Source organism: Myotis lucifugus, unplaced genomic scaffold, assembly GCF_000147115.1.
Source record: "Myotis lucifugus unplaced genomic scaffold, Myoluc2.0 scaffold_15, whole genome shotgun sequence".
Taxonomy (NCBI): domain Eukaryota; kingdom Metazoa; phylum Chordata; class Mammalia; order Chiroptera; family Vespertilionidae; genus Myotis; species Myotis lucifugus.
This window is the reverse complement of record NW_005871063.1, coordinates 5,971,438-5,976,355: the sequence shown is the minus strand read 5'-3', so window position 1 is coordinate 5,976,355 and position 4,918 is coordinate 5,971,438. Positions and strand designations below refer to the sequence as shown.

General features: G+C 37.3%; 1 protein-coding gene across 2 annotated transcripts in view; it reads right to left on the bottom strand.

Moving 5' to 3' along the window:
• Positions 1–4,918, bottom strand: part of UMAD1 (UBAP1-MVB12-associated (UMA) domain containing 1) — a 152,821-nt gene that overhangs the window by 102,908 nt on the left and 44,995 nt on the right. The window lies entirely within an intron of this gene.

Genomic DNA, 4,918 nt, shown 5'->3' with positions numbered 1-4,918 from the left:
TACACACACACACACACACCAAGCTAAAACATCCTAGTACAGGTAATGTAAAACCTATGTGCTTTATAATAAATACTTTTTACAAGTCTTCTCGAGAATTATTACTTTAACATGATTAAATTTTAATGTATAGCATCTTGATGGGTTGAAAGCAAGTCTATTATCGCAGAAAGAGGAGTAAATATTCCACCACAGTGCTATCCTATATAATAAAAACCTAATATGCTAAGTGTCTGACCATTCATTTGACTGTTCAACCAGTCGCTATGACGTGCACTGACCACCAGGGGGCAGATGATCCGACCTATATGTTAGCTTGCTGCTGGGGTCTGGCCGATTGGGACTGGGCGAGAAGGGCTGGACACGCCCTGGACTAATCCGTGCACCAGGCTGGTTTCGCCCGATCCCTGCAGGCCAGGCAGAGGGACCCCACCCAGGCCTCTAGTTTTACATAAAATAAAGCATTATCATCAGAAGCCAGAAAAATTTACATGTCAAACAATAGTAACTTTCTCATCAATCAAGTGTCTTTTAGATAAATGAATACAGAATTTCAAATCTGTGATTATTCATACTTACTTTCTTTTCAACTGTCAATCTTAGGGAATCACTTTACCTGAAAATTTTGGTTCTAAGTGTTAGGCTCATTAATTAATAGAGATAATCATTCTAAGAAGGTGTGACTTGGAAAAGACATCTTGGGAAACTGAGCAACAGATAATGACATAAAATATGCCTTAATGAAATATAAACAACATCATGTATGATGAAATCTGTTTCTGTGATAACAAAGAAATGTAATCTTTTTTAAAAAGGTGAACATTAGATGCAAGGACAAGGAGACACTAGAAACTATGTTTTTTATAAAATTTTAAAAAGCAATATATTTATTAAGTGCACAGTTTGTAAAAGATATTTTCTCAAGCATTTTACATTCTTAATTTCATTTACTGTTCACACAATAATTGGTGAAGTTATGAGTAGGCATTCCATACATGAGAAGATTTGAGGGTGCAGAGAGTCTGTAGTCTGTGCAAATGCGCTGAAGTATTAGACCTGGGATGGAATCCAAACCCATGCTCTTTCCGTTATACTATTCTCCCAATAGCATTTAATCTATCATCCAATCCCCAAATATATCCTAAAGGTGTCCACTTCCCTCAATTTCTACTGTCACTACCCTAGTCCAAGTCAGCACCATCTCTCACTTGGACTATTTATTATTGTTTCAGGCCACTTCCTACCCATTCTCCTCTCCAACCAGTGAGGTCTCTAAATGAAAATAAACAAAGAATAGATACTATACCTATAACTCCTCTGCTTAAAAATATGTCAATAATTTCCCCCTTGTACTTCAGGACAAAATTCAAACTAGCAAGTCTTATATGTTCTGACCTGCCTGTTCTTCTCCGTCTTCATCCCACATTCTTTGGGGCCCCCCACCTTACCCCCCGTACTTGTACAGTAGTACTGCTCTTCTTTCACTTCTTCCTATAAGCTAACATCCTTACTGCATTTGCACATGCTGGTTCCTCTACCTGTGGCATTTTCCTCCATTTATGCCTAGCTAACTCGGATTCATCCTTCAAGTTTTGGTTCAAATACCATTTATTTGAAGAGGCCTCCCTAAACTGCCCTCCCCCAATTAAACTGGTTCCCTCTTATAAATGCTCTCTCATAGCATCCCTTTCTTTCATATCACTCTTGACAATTTTTAAGTAAATATGTATGTATGTATGTATGTATGTGTTAAATGTCTGGCTCCTACACTAGATTGAAAAATTCATGAAGACCAGGACCATGTCCCTGGTCAACACTTTGCATAGCATGGGTACTTTATATATTATTTGCTGAATTAATTATTTAGAGAAAAGTCCCCTTCTCCAGCAACACCCCATTCCCAAGCCCTGAAAAAGAAAACAGTTTAACTGTTTCTTTTTTTACATTTCCAGATATGAAAGCATATGTTTAAGAGGGAAAGAGTTCGCACATGAACATATTTTAGTATGTCTTCCTCGCACAAGTTTGAACATTTGAATTAAATCTAATAAAAATGGTTTTAGAAAGATGATTACATAGAAGTACAGCACAGATAATTAAAATACAGTAGAAATTGTTGAAAATTTGACTACAAAAAGTAAATGTTACACAGAAAGGGGCCATTACCATGTAAACCTTCAACATATCAATGACTATTTGCTGAGCATCTGTTATGTACCAGTGGCTCTGCTACACGATGGAGCTGGCACGTCAGTCATGGCTTAACAGTAACAACTTATCACTGTGATAAGTTAGTTTTCAGAGGCAGTAGGTAAGGAAGTTTTCTTCAACAAAACTATAATTATAGCCCTAACCGATTTGGCTCAGTGGATAGAGCATCGGCCTGCGGACTGAAAGGTCCCAGGTTCGATTCCGGTCAAGGGCATGTACCTTGGTTGCAGGCACATCCCCAGTAGGGGGTGTGCAGGAGGCAGCTGATCAATGTTTCTCTCTCATCGATGTTTCTGGCTCTCTATTTCTCTCCCTTCTTCTCTGTAAAAAATCAATAAAATATATTTTTTAAAAAACAACAACAAAAAACTATAATTATAAAACGGTTAATTTTATCACATCAAAAATTAAAACATTTTATTTAGGAGTAGAAAAATAACTTTCGCTCGTCCTTTCACAAAGGTGTCAAATTTTTAATAAGTTGATTTAAAGCCTTAGTCTTAATAGTCCCTTTTCAGAGGAAAGAGCAATACAGATTTTGTTCAGTCCTTATCATACTAATTATAGTTAACTGAAGAGTCCACAACTGTTTTTCAGCAAGCCAACGGTTTCATAACTATTCAAGTTAATACTGGTTCAATAAGCATAGAAGACCTCCACTATCATTCTAACTCTGTTTTAACTCATAGCATTAAAAATGTTGTTTTTTTAATTTTCAACAAAAAAACTATTTTTTCTTGCACTTAAAAGTAATTCAGAGTAAGTTCAACACCTGGGGAAATTTCATTAAATGCTATTATTCCCTGAAATTACTGCTTCATCGTGCAAACTAGGGGCTTTAAAACCTGAAGTTAATGTAATGTGTACTATTGCTCAGGGACTGCAAGTGGCACTGGGAGACTCTGCCATGCTATTAGCTTAATTAATGTTTCCATCAAATGAGTGGAGTGCAAAAAAGAAATTAGTCTTAAAAGTTAGGGTTTAATGAGGATTTACAGAAACTAAATTGCTGATTTCAATATTAGGTTAAGGAAGACTTTAAGCATATTTCTGCTCTCTATCTTTAATTCTGGTAGTTACACGTCAAGACATAAAAATGGATGCTGGATAAAGTCCAAAGAAAATATGATTCTGGATCTATTGATTGCTGTAGGAGGTAAACTACAAAAAGCGTTATGACTTGAGGATGGAAAGGGTAATGCAAGGAAACAAAGGCAAAAATTAACAAATGGGACTACATCAAACTTAAGAGCTTCTGCACAGCAAAAAATACCATCAACAAAATGAAAAGGGTGCCCACTGTATGGAAGAATATTTGCCAAAGATATATCTGATAAGGGGTTAATTTCCAAAATATATAAGAAACTCATAGAACTTAACAAAAGGAAGACAAACAATCCAATTTAAAAATGGGTCAAAGACCTGAACAGACACTTCTCCAATGAGGACATACAGATGGCCAAGAGGTATGCTCAAAGTTGCTAATTATCAGAGGTGCAAATTAGCCCAGACAGTGTTGCTAGGTGGTTAGACCTGTGAACCATGAAGACACGGTTTGATTCTCCTCAGGGCACATGCCTGGGTTGCAGGCTCGATCCCCAGTGGAGGGTGTGCAGGAGGCAGCTGATCAATGATTCTCTCTCATCATTGATGTTTCTCTCTTTCCCTCTCCCTTCCTCTCTGAAATCAATAGAAATATATTTTTTTTAAATAAATTAACACGACAATGAGATATCACGTCATACCTGCGAATAGCTACCATCACTACATCAACAAATGACAAGTGCTGGCGAGGATGTGGAGAGAAAGGAACCCTAGTACACTGATGGTGGGAATGCAGACTGGTGCAGCCATTATGGAAACAGTATGGAGTTTCCTAAAAAATTTAAATATGGAACTGCCATTTGACCCAGTGATCCCACTTCTAGGAATATATTCTAAGAATCCTGAAGTACCAATCAGAAAGAATATATTCACCCCTATGGTATGTTCATGGCAGCACAATTTACAATAGCTATGATCTGGAAACAGTCCAAGTGCCCATCAGTAGATGAGGGGATAGAAAATCTGTGGTACATTTATACCATGGAATACTATGCAGCTGTGAAAAAGAAGGATCTCTTTACCCTTTGAGACGGCATGGAGGGACCTGGAGAGGATGATGCTAAGTGAAATAAGCCCATCAGAGAAAGACAAGTATCAGATTATCTCACTTATATGTGGAATCTAATGAACAAAATCAACTGATATACTAGATCCAGAGACATTGAAGCTTGGAACAGACTGACAAATTTCACAGGGAAGGAGGATGGGCGTGGGAAGAGAATAACCAAGGAACTTATATGCATATATGCATAACCCATGGGCAGGCAATAGTGGGGTGGGGGTTTAGGGGAGAGGGGTTGGAATGGGGTAGAAGGGCCAGTGAAGGAAAAAAGGGGACATCTGTAATACTTTCAACAGTAAGTATACATTTTTTAAAAAGGCAGGTTTTAAGAGCATATACTGTTATGAACTATTATGCAAGGTATGTCCTTGAATTTCTTTGCCAAATTTCAAAAATCTAAAATTTCAGATTTCTATAACAAGGAAAATAACAACTTAAAATTTGAAGCAGTTTAGGACAAATATTTTAAGCTTCATCAAGAGCAGGCTCTGGAGAGAAAGCTGAACCCACAAAGCCAGTATTGTCGATTGTGGTAAAAGG